We start from the raw sequence: 15,105 nt of genomic DNA, 5'->3' as shown, positions 1-15,105 counted from the left end.
AATACTGTTTCAGCTTTCAGTGTCGGTATCATTAACTTTTGTAAGTTCTGCTGAATGCTCTTGAAGTAAAAGTTATAACGCAGGAGATGACCTTAAAAGATTTTGCAGACTTGGAAGTAATTGAAGCATTCTAAGTATTTGAAAAAGAAGGTGCTAATGTTTTTCCCTAGGGATAGAGAGGAGTATTGGTTCATCTATGATTAGCAGAGGCAAGATCACTCAAATACAGAAATCATTGAGCTAATGGAAATAGTCTCACAATGAGGGACTCTTCTGAGATCGATTAACATGATCTAGATTATTAAAGGGAAATCTTCTCCCCCTCCTTTGATTTATCTTAAATTTAGAGTCCTGAAAACAAGAAGATAAAGTGTTCTTAACATTTTAAGAGCGATAAAACTCATCAGAATGCAATGTTTCTTTTATGGTCTAGGCAAAGTAGTATATTTTGCTGACATTATAAATGGTTGTTGAGTGATCGTTCAGCATTTTTGTTGTTTAACAGCAGAATCATTCTGCTTTTGAATTTTAGGCTTTGTTTCTTAATCTTGCTGTATTATCTTCCATGTTTATGGCTTTTCTGTACTACTTATTACTATTATGAGTTGTCTTTAAAATTCAAAATAGGTGGTTTGTGTAACTTTATCCACTGGTATCTTATATCTCAATATAAAATTACATTCAGCATTTTGCTGGTGATCACAGTGGCCAAACTTGGGGCTTTGTGAAATTTGTGCAGTAAAGACCAGGAAAGCATCTCAAGATCACCAACAATAGTACTTAAAACTTCCCATATTTTTTTAATTTGTTTTTAATGGAACTCATGCAGGTGGCATTGCTCAAATGACCCAGATGTGGGCTTTTGAAGCACATAAATGAGCCAGCCCGTAAGTTCAGTTTACCAGCACACGCCAGCAGTGATGAGTACTCTAAATGTACAGAGAATGGACTAGGCTGCTTTTAATGTGCAAGTTGAGAGTGCTCATTAAGAGAGAAAAGAGGAAACTTCAAGCGCCTAGTACTAGCCTTAAAATCATTTCGGCTCTATTAGCATGCATTATTTTATATTCCACATCAGATCAGTTTAGTTTCTGCAAGAAGAGGCAGGATGCCAGCGGTTCTTTCAGGAAACCACACACCAGTTTTAGGAAGGTTTCAACAATTTCATCCTGATCAAAGCTGAGGATTCCTAGCTTTGTAACAGCTGACTACCAAGTTGAAGTAAGAATGGGAATTTCTCGCATGTTTGGCAAGGCACTATTCATGTGTTCCTCCCCTCCCACAAGCAATAGACAACAAGTAATTTTTACAACCTCGTTATTAGGCACTGTAGTGAAAATGCATCCAGACATCAGAGAGAGAGACTTTATGTAACCTAGATAAGAAGAGTATCTTTTCTGCTGTCTGGGCCTTGGGCTTTCCACATTTCCAAAGTTGGAATATAACATGTACAGCAAACGTACTTATCTTAAATAATCTAAACTATCAAATAAAAAGAAAAGAGACTCACTGTTCTCCTCGGTCTCTGCAGAAATGTCATTTTTTTTCTCATGGGAATAGATATTTAGAAAATGATAGCAAAGCTATTGAAAATATTGAACTCAATCCTTGCTTTATTTCAAGTTCCACTCAATCCCTTTTCCACTATATTGGTTATGAGTTTAAATTTTTCCCAGATTTTGTTTACGCTTTTGGAGGGCTTTGAGCAAAATGGGATTTTTGTGTTGTGTGTGTTTTGTGTTGTTTTATTGTTATGTTGGTTTTGGTGTTTTTTTTTTGTTTTTTTTTTTTTTGGTGTTTTAGTTTTCCTTAAGACAGATGGTGTCTTAAGGACACCATAAATTAAAACAAAACCCCCCAAAAACAGCTGGTAAGGCGCAAGGAGAGACCGGACCAGCAGTACATGCCTGTTTGCAGTGTTGCAAAATCTCTCTTGTTTTTTAGGAGGAGCTGGTGCATAAACCAAACATGCAGTTCTTTACACAAACTGTAACAGTAAAATAAATAAATAAATAGCAAATAATTCAGATTTATGGCACACCGTAGATTCAGTACCTTTCTGTCCTGGCTTGCATACTTAAATCCAGATATGGCTTAAGAAAAAAAATTACTGCAGTCTCAGAACTATAAAATACTAAGAGGAAGTAAAATCAATGTTGGCCCAACTCTTAGAATGCAAAACATACAGACAAGCACATGTGCACACACACTATAAAATGTTATAGAATATGTTACTCTGAAGATTCAGCTGGAGGAGTCAAATAACTGAAAATGAGTGAAAGAAAAAGCAGAGCAGTTTAATGGATGCCTACATATTGTTGTTTTCCTAAAATCAAGGCATTTTTTCCCTGCAGGTATAAGGCAGTCTCACTATTACTGGATGCCCAATGTGGGCAGATGAAAGGTGTTATTATTTCCTCTTTCCAGAGTTTTAAGCTGCAAGTCTCCTGCCTGCTGGATGCAAACATTTGAATTACAGTGTTTTGGGAATCAAGTGAAAGGCTTTGGAAAAAAAAAAATACATTTCCATAATGTATTTTTAGTCTGGTTTTATTTACTAAGAATACTGCATATTAATTTCAACAAATTATTACAACTTACTGGAATGCAGAGTATATACTGAGCAGAATGTATGTGTCATTTGTCAGTTTGCGTCCATAACCTGTCTTATTTGTGTGCAATTGGGAAGCTTAGATTCTAGGTTTCCCCTTTCTTAATAGAGCAGAAATCTTCACGTATCAAGAACCAGACAGATACGGTGAGCGCAGAGACTGAGGGAATAAAGAAAAGGGCAATCACGTTTCATGGAAGATTCTGATATAGATTTTGTCTTTATTCAGAACAAAAGCAATGTTTTTCAACACTCTAAAAATGGATGCAACTTTACCATATGCCTGCCCTAATGCCGCAGGATCTCCCTGACTTGAGGTCTGCTCTAACACAGCCTGTTGGGATTGCTGCCTGGCCGCTCCAGGTCCTGGGAGCTTTAGCCAGGGGCCTGCATTGCAGGCACAGAAGGCTTAATTACTTGAAAAGCAGTGTGGGAATGTCTCAGTAACTGAAGGAGAGGAGAATGAGATAACAAAAAGCTTGTGGGATCTGCTGGGTTTGCCAAGTTGAGCTCTCTCTGCAGAATTTTCTATTGCTATTGATGTTGCAATTCTAATGGCTAAACATCTTTTTCAGCACACTCATAGACAGCTCAAGGTATGTAGCAATGCCTGTTTAATTGCTTACTTGGTGACTTAACAGCTTTGCTGTCTCTGTACCTTTGTTGATTTTGACCAAAGTCATCACTGTATGTTGCCATTGTCAACTTGGGCTACACAGCTTGATGTTTAGAATTAGTGTTTCCCTTCCCCCTCTTGGTATTTGTTAGGTATTTGTTAGGCTTTCAGGAGTATCACACAATCTTCCTAACTTTAAACACTGGGCAACTCTCTTACTATGCTGCAGATGCAAGGCAAAGGCTGTGTTTTAAGTAGGGGTGCTTAGTTCCTGCAAGACTCGCTTTATGCTGTGACGGACATTAGATACTAGAGGTATTTATTTCTCCATGACTGAAATTACAGTATATCTAAGCCCAGGTTGAAAGAAAATTTTTAAGTATATTAACCCAGTGGCAAATAATTAATGCTTGTAATGACATGTGATGTTTGAGACACATTAAGAATTTTTGTGTAAGTAATAAGAGACAACCTTGTCTCAGAATATATGTAACAGGGATGCAAAAGGCTTGAATTCAAGTCTCTGTACAAAATTAGAAATCAAGCAATTGATATGATATACTGACAAACGAGACAAGTAACCTAATGCAGAGAAGCATTAGCTACCCTTTTAATTGCTGCTTATCCTCTCTCAGTAAGTGAGGTAATTGATGTTTTACTCTCGAAATTGATCTCAGTGTTTCAGGTAGTTAGCAGAACAGAATGGCTTTTACATCATATAACACTAAAAATCGATTAATCACATAAGCTAATCCTAGGCTCGAAAATTTGCTCAACTTGAAGACTAGCTGATTGAAAAATAATGAGGTTGTTTGGGCCTTGATTTCACAAGGCTAGATTGCGTTTAATCTGACATAACAACATAGAACATGAAGACATTCTTCCTTCGTTTTGTTTTTCCAGTGCTTATATGCTCACAAATTTCTTCCTGTTTTTTTTTGTTTGTTTGTTTGCTTGACTTTTTTTTACCCTTTTGCATTTCTTTCATTTTTTTTTCTCCTTTTTTCATTTCAGCTCTTAATCTGTTTACTGATGCTTTTCACCTGCACTTCCCCTGGTGTTATTACACTTCTTGCCTTGCACAGCCTTGGCTTTCACTCTTAGTGATGCAGCCATTCTACAGCAGGGACCTTGCAGAGGGACAAATACAAGGAGTGGTCAGAGTTGCTATGATTCAAGGATAACCAAGAAAGCAAAGGGGAAAAAGGCAAACAGACAAATAAAAAAACCCAACCCACAACAGACTCTAGTTAAATATATTCAAAATTCAGGGCAAACAACAACAGAAGCAGTGCAGTGATCTCCTGCAGACTGGGAGCTTTAGTCTCAGGGATGCACCAGTGGTTTTGTGGTAATTTTGATAAGAGCACAACAATATAATATATGGCTGAAGAAAGTGCGTTCAATGATATATGCTTCAGCCATTCTCATCAGGTGCATACTTGGCTAAAAAATCATGAAAACAAAACAAACAAACAAAACAGAAAAAAAAAAACAACCAAAGAATTTCTGGAAATAACAGTGAGGAAAGGCAATAACCCGCAGTCTACAATGATGTTGACTAATTCTGCATATTTACCTCATTGCAAAATGTAATGAAAGAAGTTCTACAAAATCTGTTCAGGTGCAAGAGAATTGCAAGGTACAAAAGAATTGTTTCCAATGTCTTACCACACTATACTGAACGCACAGACTGTACCATCACACTGTGAGCATTACTTGTATGCAAATGAGAATGAAATGGACATTTTGCATTGCTCTCTTCTGTTATTATTTTAGCAATGCATATTATAACATGCTGTTGAAAATATTTACAAATAGAGTAATTTGATTTATCCTGTGCTGCGACGTGAACACCAAATATACATATGCTTATATATAAAGAGAAATAGATATATATATAAGCAAAATATTTTCCTGCCTGTATATAGAGCTACAGATAGATAGATATAAGAAAACTTCTCGGTAGAATTCTTTCTCCTTTCAATTTGGGTTATGATACAGCAGGAAAGTGAAGAAATGTATTACTATATGAAAAAGAAAAGAGGTTATTTTTTTATTGTAAAAAGATACAGTATTGAGATCTTTCATTTATATATAGCAAAAGATGTCTCTATCTCATAAACTCTGACCTGAAACTCTGTCAGCAGAGTTCACCTTTGGGCAGCTCATCGCAAAGTCTCAAAGAAATGTTGGCAGCAGCTCTCTCCCATGCATAACAATTGTATGCAGTGTGTCATTAAAATTATTTCGGAATGTATAGATACAATTGAATCTTGAAGCTGCAGTTTCAAGCTTGTTATCACGGAGGACATTGGAGAACATGACATATAGTTTGCAAAATGAGCATAGGTGTGCGTGCATGCACATTCCTATACATAAGTTTAAATATTTCCTTCTATTTCTCTATTTTTAGGGCAGACTGTTACTGTAGTTTCATTAAAGGGTGACAAATGTTTAACTTTGCCAGCTGCACCCAATTTTTGGCAATGACTGTTCATTTTCTTAAGAGAAAAGCAAAGAATATTTTAAATGAGACTTACTTGTCCAAGGTAGCCTGAGTGAGAAGAGTACACTGCCCTAAAGGATGCCCTGATAATCTCTAGATGTCCTTCCTTACAAAGCATTTTTTTGTTTGTTTGTTTGTTTGTTTGTTTTTTAGGAAAGCTTTAAAAATTCCTGGGGAAAAAAAGGTTGTTTTTTTTTTTTTTTCCAGCAAGCTGTAATGCTGCCACTAAAAATATATTGCTGATTAAATTTTATTGACAGCCCTTGTAATGCATTCTTAAAACCAGTAAATGCACTGAGTGAGTAATTATTGCATGCTAGACACTGCATCTTCTATAGTTAGTTAAGCTGTTTAGGAAAGGAGATTAAGGTAGTATGCCCTTGCCTTCCCTGTGTAGCTATTAGGTGTGGGCATTGTGCAGAATAAAACACCTTCGTTTAGGATGCCAGTGCTACAAAGGCTGAAAGAAACTTTGTTTTTGTCTCTCACTTTTTCACTTGAAAACTGCAGACAAACTGGGAGATAAGATCAACATTTGTAAGACCTTCAAGATAGATTTCCACATGGAGGAAAATAATTTTGATTCTTTCAAAAGAAGTCCTCCCAAGGACTGTTTCTAAGTTGCGCAATGGTGTTCAGAGCTACCCTGTATGTGAAAATAAATACAAAATTTCTGAGTTATGCTTTTACGATGCCCGAGGTTTTGGGTCACTTCACATTACTAATGATGAGCTATATTCAGCTGCGGCCCAACATCACTGATGTGGAGCAGTAGCAGCCATGTTTCTAACTCATGCAGTCTGTGCAGGTGGGAGGGAAGCTCCTGGAGCATTGCTTTCCCCACCCCATGATGGGATTCCTGTTCTTGTGCATGACGGCTGGGCTCCTGAGGTGTACGTCAGTAAGAGTAATGAATTGCAAAATAACACTTGGAGGTTAAACTTGAATCCTAGAAGAGTTCATGATTTGCAATAGCCTACAGTATTATGCCATGGAATAGAAACATGAAAAATTTTAATGTGAGTGTCCTTCCTGTTAATGGCAGCATATGAGGCTAAATGTAGCCAGTATTGTTATTAGATAGTTCCTGCTCACTTAGTTCTCACTTACTGCTGTATTTTGTTCTCAATACTACTGTGTTTGGCACAGCAATTTTTCATGGTATTGTTTTCTTTTAAATGAATGTTTCAGGGTAATCTACTATTAATTGCAGATAATTAAAGATATTATTTCTTGTACTTACATTACTGTTTCTTACTAACATAGCGACAACTGGAAAGTTGTTAGAAGTGATTATGTAACAAACTTTAGGTCCAAACAGGAGAAGTGTTTACACAGTCTTGCCACATTTCTTTTGTATTCCTATCTGAAGTGTATCATCTGGATACCTGTGATCGTTAAGTGGAGTTACCTTCAGCTGGTAGCTACAAGTCTTGCTTTACATTCTAAAGACATTCTTTATATTTCTAACTCTAAAATAACTCATCTCAGTATTGTTCCTTTGCAGTTCTGCTGCTGTAAGTTAAAGAAAGATATTGCTTTTGGTATGTAAGATTTACAGTGCAGAGCAGAAAAAAGGATTTTTACATTACCAGCATTGAGAAGGGATTGGTTTGTGGCACCAGACATTCTACCCGTTTGTACAACCTATCATTCTACTGAACAATGCCATGTGAGAGGGAAAAAGTATATCATAAAATGTGTTCCTCGTGGTGTTTGGTTTACAGCTCTTTAAAATCTGCCTGCAATAGAAATGCTCCCAGCAATTGTTAGTCCTAATGCAGAGTGCAGGTCAAGCACGTGTCACAAAAGTGAGACCATTTTGAGTTTGGACACATTCGTGTTTTCTGTGTGGGATTCATTCAAAGTATTCAAAAGCAAAACAAAACAGAAAACCATTTCTGTTTTTTGATATATTTATAAAGCATCAGTAACGCTAGTGTGTGAAATTCTCTCTCTAAACTTTGTGAAGGCATAATTCCTCCATGCCTTTGATATGCTTTAGGAAAAGAACATCACCTGAGGGGTCCACTGTTTGATAAATTAGTGCAGTAAAGGCAGCCTCTGCTTCACAAAGAAGATTTATCACAGAACAAGCTGATAAATGTGACAAAGGGTACAATACTGGTGTTTTGATTTGTGATTTTTTTGTGCGAGCACGGAACTTACCATTGCATTTTATGTACAAAATAGAAAGGATGATTTAAAAGACATTGACATTTAGAGGCCTACTTCCTTCTGAACATTAGTGTGGATCCTAGTGATTAATTCATTTATCTTTCATTTATATCCTTGCAATTTTCTCTCGAGATGTAAAGACAAGTAACGAAGATGCATTTCATAAATAATGAAGCCATCTGCCAAAATTTCAAGTGGAGTGATGCATGAAAACTGACTGTCCTAGTGATCCTACTTCATACTGTACATATTTTTCTTTTCATTTTTTTTCAATCAGATTTTATTGACAAGCATGTCTATATAAAGTAACTGTAAATGTATAGGCATGGACCATAATTATTAAATCTCAGTTAAAGGCAATTGTTGAATGCTAGCTGTAGTTAATGTTGAAAATCCTAAAGATTTCCTATTTTATTTGCAGATTAATAAAATAAGTTTTCCTAATAAATCTGTTGATGAATAATTTATTAGGTTAATAGTCCAGAATAGCAATATGCTTTGAGTAGTTTTAAATAAATTAACCTGTTTTCTGTTTCTATATCCTTTCTCTTTGTATCACTACAAAGCTTAATTTTGTATTATTTAAAAGAGTAACTCTGAGGAAATGGACAAATCAAAGTTTGGGTATTTGTCAGTTCATTGGCTTCTTGCTGACCTTGCAATATCTTGCTTCTCAAGCCAGTTCCTTTTATAAGGAACTAAAGTGTTAGCTAATAATTTTATCTGCCAGATAAAAGATGTGTTTTGGTGGGTTTTTTTGTTATTTGTCAAGCATTAACAACTGAATGATGGTGACTTATTTTTATCAGCACACAGGCACAGCAAGTAACCTTGCAGATGTTTACTGATAACACACAGGTGATATCTGCAGTAGCAATTTGTAGCATAACCAGTTTGAATAACTGTCTGAAAATCCATGACCATGTGCACCGATATCCTTATTTTCAGCCTTCTCTTCCTCTTTGAAGTATTTTTCCAAGATGTTACATGTATTTAGTATGCATAATTGACACTTTAACAGGCTAGTGTTCATTTTTTCTGATAAAAATATAGGAACTTCTTGTATGAAAAATAGAATTTTCTTCATTTTATTGTGTTCTTGGCCGAGAGTTTTCAGTCATTGTCTCTATTACTTTTTAAAAAAATCCACAAAACAGCAAACATAGCATTCATTTCAAAAGCTGTTAGCAATACCTGATACTCAGATATTAATTAATACATCTGACTTCATTCTGTATTTACACTAGCTTCAGAGTTTATCACTTAATAGGTATTCATGCCACAAACTGCATTAATTTTTCTGCGCAGAGACTTAACATCCATTTCCCCAAATTTACAAGATTTTACAAGAATAAATTCTTGTATTAACTGTGTGCTCGTGATGCAAGAAAATGATTTATGCAGCAGTAAATAGTGTAATACATGTAATGAGCAGGTCTTGGTCTGGTAGTGTTTGCATTCAAAGATAACATACTTTATGCTGATTATTTCTTTAGCATCACAGTATTTTCAATTATGTTCTTTGCAGTGTCCATTTATTCTTTTTAATACAGTGTCTTTGCCTTCTGATTATTCCTTATAATACAGACTGTGCTATGCAGGGAAATTAATGTATACTGTAGCTGGTCTTTTGTGTACTAAAGGAATATTTATTTGAATACTAAATATAGATAAAGTTTCTCATGAGATTGTTCTTTAACATACATGTGCAGAATTTAATTTTGAGGATTTTTACCACCCAAGCTTTATTCTAGAATGATACTTGCAAAAATACTTTTTAGAGACTTTTTTTTTTTTTTTTTTTTTTTGCCAGTTTTTATGAAACTATACTGCTGGGAAGTTTCCAGTTGAAAGGAAGCAGTGTGTGTTAGCATTCAGGGAGTAGTCACATAGTCATGTAATGCAGATGCAAAGTAGACGTAAACCAGTTTCTCTCCTAGTGGTCTATTCACAAAAAGGCGCACCAGAGACTCATGGTTCCTTACTCTTTTTATAACCATCAGGGAAATGGTTATACAGTGGGTTAAAGTGGGGGGAACAGTTGCCATACTGGCTGGCCTTGTGCCATGTTACAGGTTTTGTGCTTACGGGGGTCTCAGAAAATGAAGAGCTTCCCAGCTGTGCTGCAGTACTGCAAGTTTCGTGTCCCTTTCACAATTGGGAAGTGAAAGGCAAATTCAGTGACGCAGGTCTCTGTGTGACCTGCAGCACATTTTGGGAATACAACTGTTAAAAACAAAAACAAGAAAACAAACAAACAAAACAAAAGACAAGGTAGATTGCCAGGTTTGGGATGCTATAGATGATTAAAAAAAAAAAAAAAGGTGTCTTACCTCAAGGCCAGAAAAAGATGAAAATTGGACTTGGGGTAATCTCAACTGTTTAAAAGAGTAAATATTAAACAGGTAAATACTTGCCTACACGCTGATCGAATACAGTAATGATTTTTAGAGTGTTTCTGATGGGTTTTGTTTGTTTGTTTGTTTGTTTGTTTTTGAGATTTTCTATTATTTTTTTCTCCTCAGTACAGTTCTTCTGTTTGGAATCTTTTGCTAACTGAGGATAAGAAGAAATGGAATGAAAGGAGCAAATAAAACCATAGATTATTTTCTATGGAAGATGAGATGGTTCCCATTTGCATTTACAGCTTTACAAAGACTGTAGCATGATGCTTTTTCTTCTTTTTCTTTTTTTCTTTTTTTTCTTGATGGAAATGCTTAATCTGAGCTCAATGGGCCATAATAATTGCCTGTTTCTTCCAGTAGAAAAAAAACAAAACCCTCCTGTATATGATGCTTGAAACCTTAACTATGCTTAGTATTACACACACAACTGTAGTCATTTCTTCACCCAGATATATTTATAACAGCAGCATTACTCAATATACAATACGAAGCTAAGGGCATTTGAGAATAAATCAGTCCCTCTAGCTACTGCTATAGCACAATAACTGATGGTTGTAATAAAATCCCTTGAAATTAAAATTCTATGTGTGCGAAGGCACATACCTTGCCAAGAGAAACCCAAAGCTCTGTATTCTGGAAAAATTTGCATACACATAGACATACACACTTTTTACACATTTGTAATAGAAATTCAATGTGTACAAAAAAATCTTCAGGTTCTCAGTACTGGAGCAGCTCATTAAACTTTCAAGAGGGAACATTTGGGGGTCTTTAGGAGTCATACACAGGAAAAGCATTAAGTTGCTCATAGAAGAGGAGGATGGCTCCATCTCTTCCTTGAGGATGAAAATTGTGATTTTATGGCTGAAATACTCCTAATGTTGTTGTCAGTCACTACAGAAAGCTCCAAAACCCCACTTCCACTTTATATTATCCATACATTTTCTGATAGTTCTAATGAGTTATCTGCATTTGGGTAACTGCGTGGAACTCTGAGGTCTTCAGATAGGTGTGTCTTCATTTGTGTTTTGGGTTTTCATATGAAGTACTTCATGAGAAGTCATTTTAAATAAATACACAGTATTTTTATGTTGATGTTAATGTATGAGTCCATACTCTCTCTGAATGAAGAGTCATTGGGGAGGGTGTGGTTCTCTTGCAACTCTATTTCTTTTGAGTTTTCTAGGGCAATCAGATGATTAAGAAAAATTTCTTCACAGAATGAGCGATAAGTCATTGGATCAATGTGCAGGGAATAGCTGTAGTCACAGTCCCTGGAGGTTTTCAAGAAACATGTAGACGTGGCACTTAAGAGCACGGTTTAGTGGCATGGTAGTGTTGAGCTGGCAGTTGGATTTGATGATCTTAGTGGTCTTTTCCAACCTTAATGGCTCTATGATTCTGTGATGAAAACTCTAATAGAAATGTGATAAAACAATGCAAGGGAAGTGACTGCTTCTACAGGAAATATATCAGATGGCAGCACCTAGCATATTTCCTTGTGCAACACAATTTTTTTTTTTTTTAATATAGAAAAAAATAAAAAACAACATAAAAATCATCATTTATTTTCAAGAGAACACCTTACAGTTGGGTGAGCATCTAATGAGAGAAAACACTGATTTTGTAAATAATATTAAATAGTATGAATATCTATGTCAGAATCTAGTGGAATATAACTGGTGATTAATGTATGACTTTATTTCATTTACATTTATGAATGCATGAGGAGACATAAAGCTGATAAATACGCAGTTACTAATTATGAAACTATTGTGGTAAAACCACTGTGACTGTGATCAGTACCAGGTCTTTCACATGTGCTTGCCATGCTCCGTAGATCATCTATAGCTAATGACCTTGAACTGCCTTTGTTTAATGAAAACAGACATATTTTCACAATATGGATGTTTATATTTTCATTGTCCTTTTTGAAGTGGAAGAAGAAGGACAGAAATGTTGTAGGGACTTTCCAGGAACTATTCTTTGTGTAGGCTTCTTATGCTGCACTGACAGTCATGGATAAATAATTCCAGTGTTAATTGCTCACTGGGATCCGGTCAGTTTTATATATCCCTTTATCAGAATGCAGGCTAACTCCACTTAATGTAAATGTTTGTTTATGCTGAATATCCAGAATATAAAGTATTTCATTTACTTTAGTTATTTTTAAGTTACTTGAACTGTTTACCATTTGAAATGATGTTCTCAATCCTGAAAGTGATTTGAATTTTAGGAAACACTTGTATAGGCATAACAAATACTGTGGAATATTGCACTGTAATAAAACTTTTCTTTCACATTTTAGGGGGAATCCTTCTGTATATAGTACTTTTTGGCCCAAAACTTAAATCCTTTCATTGCATTAAAAAAAAACAAAACAAACAAACAACCAAAACCGAAAACAAAAAACTTGGCAGCAAAAGAAACAAAAGAACGGAGCTAGTTCTGTTGGTATTCATGGTCAGCCTGAATGCTAGTGTTGCTCCCTTGGTCCCCTGATTGCATCCACAGCTGCTTTATTTTTTACTTGCATTTGAATTTCTTCTCAGGGTTTACTTTCTAGTACATATTTGTACTGTTTGTTAGGTTAAGTACTAAAGCATTGGTAGTAATTGGCATTATAGTAATAACTCTGTGATTTGGATTGGACAGACTGTGATGTTAATCCATCTGTAGCTGTCTATATGTTTATATCTTGTGTAATGGATTTTGAGGTGGCCTGAAAGTGACCAGAGCCGTACAGAAAACCTTCCAAATCGCATATAATGCTGCACTAGTCCCAAGGTGTCTGGATTTGCATGTTCTTGTGAGGAGTGGATGGCTGTTAAAAAAAAAATTGTAAAAGATCTCAGTTCTCCCATCTGCTACTGTTACTTGAAGAGAACAAAATGTACTTCCCCATCCTGTTCATGTCCACAAATTCACAACAGAATCGCACCAGCAGGTTGCAGACAATTTCCAAAATGTCTATTTTGTTGAAAATGAAGGTACCTCATAGCATGAGTTTTATAAGACAGCAGTCTTATAAAATGGTGTTGAACTGTTGTTCGAGTTCTTTAAAAGTTTTTCTTTGATGAAATCCTTTGAAGAGAATCAATATTTTGGGCATTCTTCCAGTAAACTGTGGTACGTGAGAGCTTGACATAATGACACTCAACGTATTGACCAGGTTCTTCATGCAGTTTTGAACTAAGTGAAATAAATAGTTCATTGCATATGGTTCAATTCAGAGATATAATGAATTAAATTTAAGGTTGAGAAGCTATCTATTTAAAATTGCAGGACGTACTCAAGATTTATTTCAAAGGTATCTTGATCATTAATTAAATATGTTATGGCTTTCCGTTCCTTTGGTTTATCTGTTCAGGTTTACATACGATAAATGCATTATTTATGTTTTCCCTTAAGTGCTCAGTACTGCCAGGATGCTTCTTTTAAACTGGCACACATAGCTGAAAAATAAAAAGAGAGAGAGAGCAAACTTGGCACTGATTGGTTGACAAGGGAACTTTTTATATGGAAGTTCAATCTCTGGAAGGAGCCATCACCAAAAAGTGATCATAACTGAAATATATGAATCTGATTTGCTGAACTTGGAACAAAAGAAAGTGCTACCAATGGTGTATCGTGTATATTGCTCTTACTGTTTACTTCCATTTCTTTTAGAAAACCATGGATGTGGTGATAGACTATGAGCCCAAGTATATTTTAAAATACAACTCACTCAAATATAAGTTCTTTGTTCTAAAGCAAATGGTTGCTTTTGTTCTCTTTATTTTCCTGCAGTTGCATGTAAGACACAGAGCCTTTCTACTGACATGTTCGTATTTGATCTCATTGTCTTTTCTGCCACTGTATTGTATTCTCACATCTTTCATAAATGCTTCATTTCAATTCTGAATAATACTTACTGTTATAGTCTCGTTGGCTTTGGATATTTGTCAATTTTATGTCATTCAAAACAATGGCAGTAATGACTAATTAGAACAGTTAATTATCTGCTTAAATATCCAATAGCTAAAACCTTTGTGCCATTCTACAAATGTTTGATACACTTTTTTCTTTTTTGTTTTTTATAAATTTTCCAAATCGCTCCTCCTTTCCCACCTGTGATTTCCACATTCTCAGATATTATAAAGACAAATCATTCTGGATGTTGCTTGGTGTGCTAAGTGCTGTTAGTTTGGCAAATGGCTCTGAACAAGTTTCTTCATTTCTTTGTGCACCCTTTTTTCTATCTATGAAAATAAAAACATGGTGTCTGTGTTATGTTATGACTGCTCAAAACTGAATAATGAAGTAGTTATGGGATGATGTTGATGAATATGTCCTACAATCAGTCACGTAGAGTGTAGCTTTAGATGAATTTGATTTTAAACTTGTTTGTTTTAATGTACATAGGACCACTATCTAAAAGTCTGACTATTTATGCTTTTCTTTTGAGTTAAAATCTCCAGTGTGGAGATATGCTACCCCTCCCCAACTCACTTCAAGCTTGTTTATACTTCAGTTTTTTAGTAGCATGAATTAGATGCATCTAGAGCAGATTCAGATCTCAAATCAACTTTCGAGGCTTAATGGAAGTACATTTATAATGCAGTCTAATGTAATTTTAAAATAATTCATAAAGAGCATGAAAGAGTGAACTTTGAAGAATGGAATTATCTGCCTGCAGGACACTTTAGCTGTACTTAATTTTACTCCTTAGGGCAAGATTGTAAATAGACCTATACTGAATTCCTTTACATTTTTTATCCCTCCTAAGAACTATAAAAATGTATTG

The 15,105-nt window shown here is 35.4% G+C and overlaps 1 protein-coding gene across 14 annotated transcripts in view; it reads left to right on the top strand.

The window, feature by feature from the left end:
• The window catches only part of RBFOX1 (RNA binding fox-1 homolog 1), a 755,409-nt gene that overhangs the window by 375,019 nt on the left and 365,285 nt on the right, over positions 1–15,105 (top strand). The window lies entirely within an intron of this gene.

The sequence above is a fragment of the Meleagris gallopavo genome, chromosome 16 (assembly GCF_905368555.1).
Source record: "Meleagris gallopavo chromosome 16, MGAL_WU_HG_1.1, whole genome shotgun sequence".
In the NCBI taxonomy this organism is placed as follows: Eukaryota; Metazoa; Chordata; class Aves; order Galliformes; family Phasianidae; genus Meleagris; species Meleagris gallopavo.
Note: the sequence above shows the minus strand (reverse complement) of the source record. Positions and strands in the feature narration are given on the sequence as shown.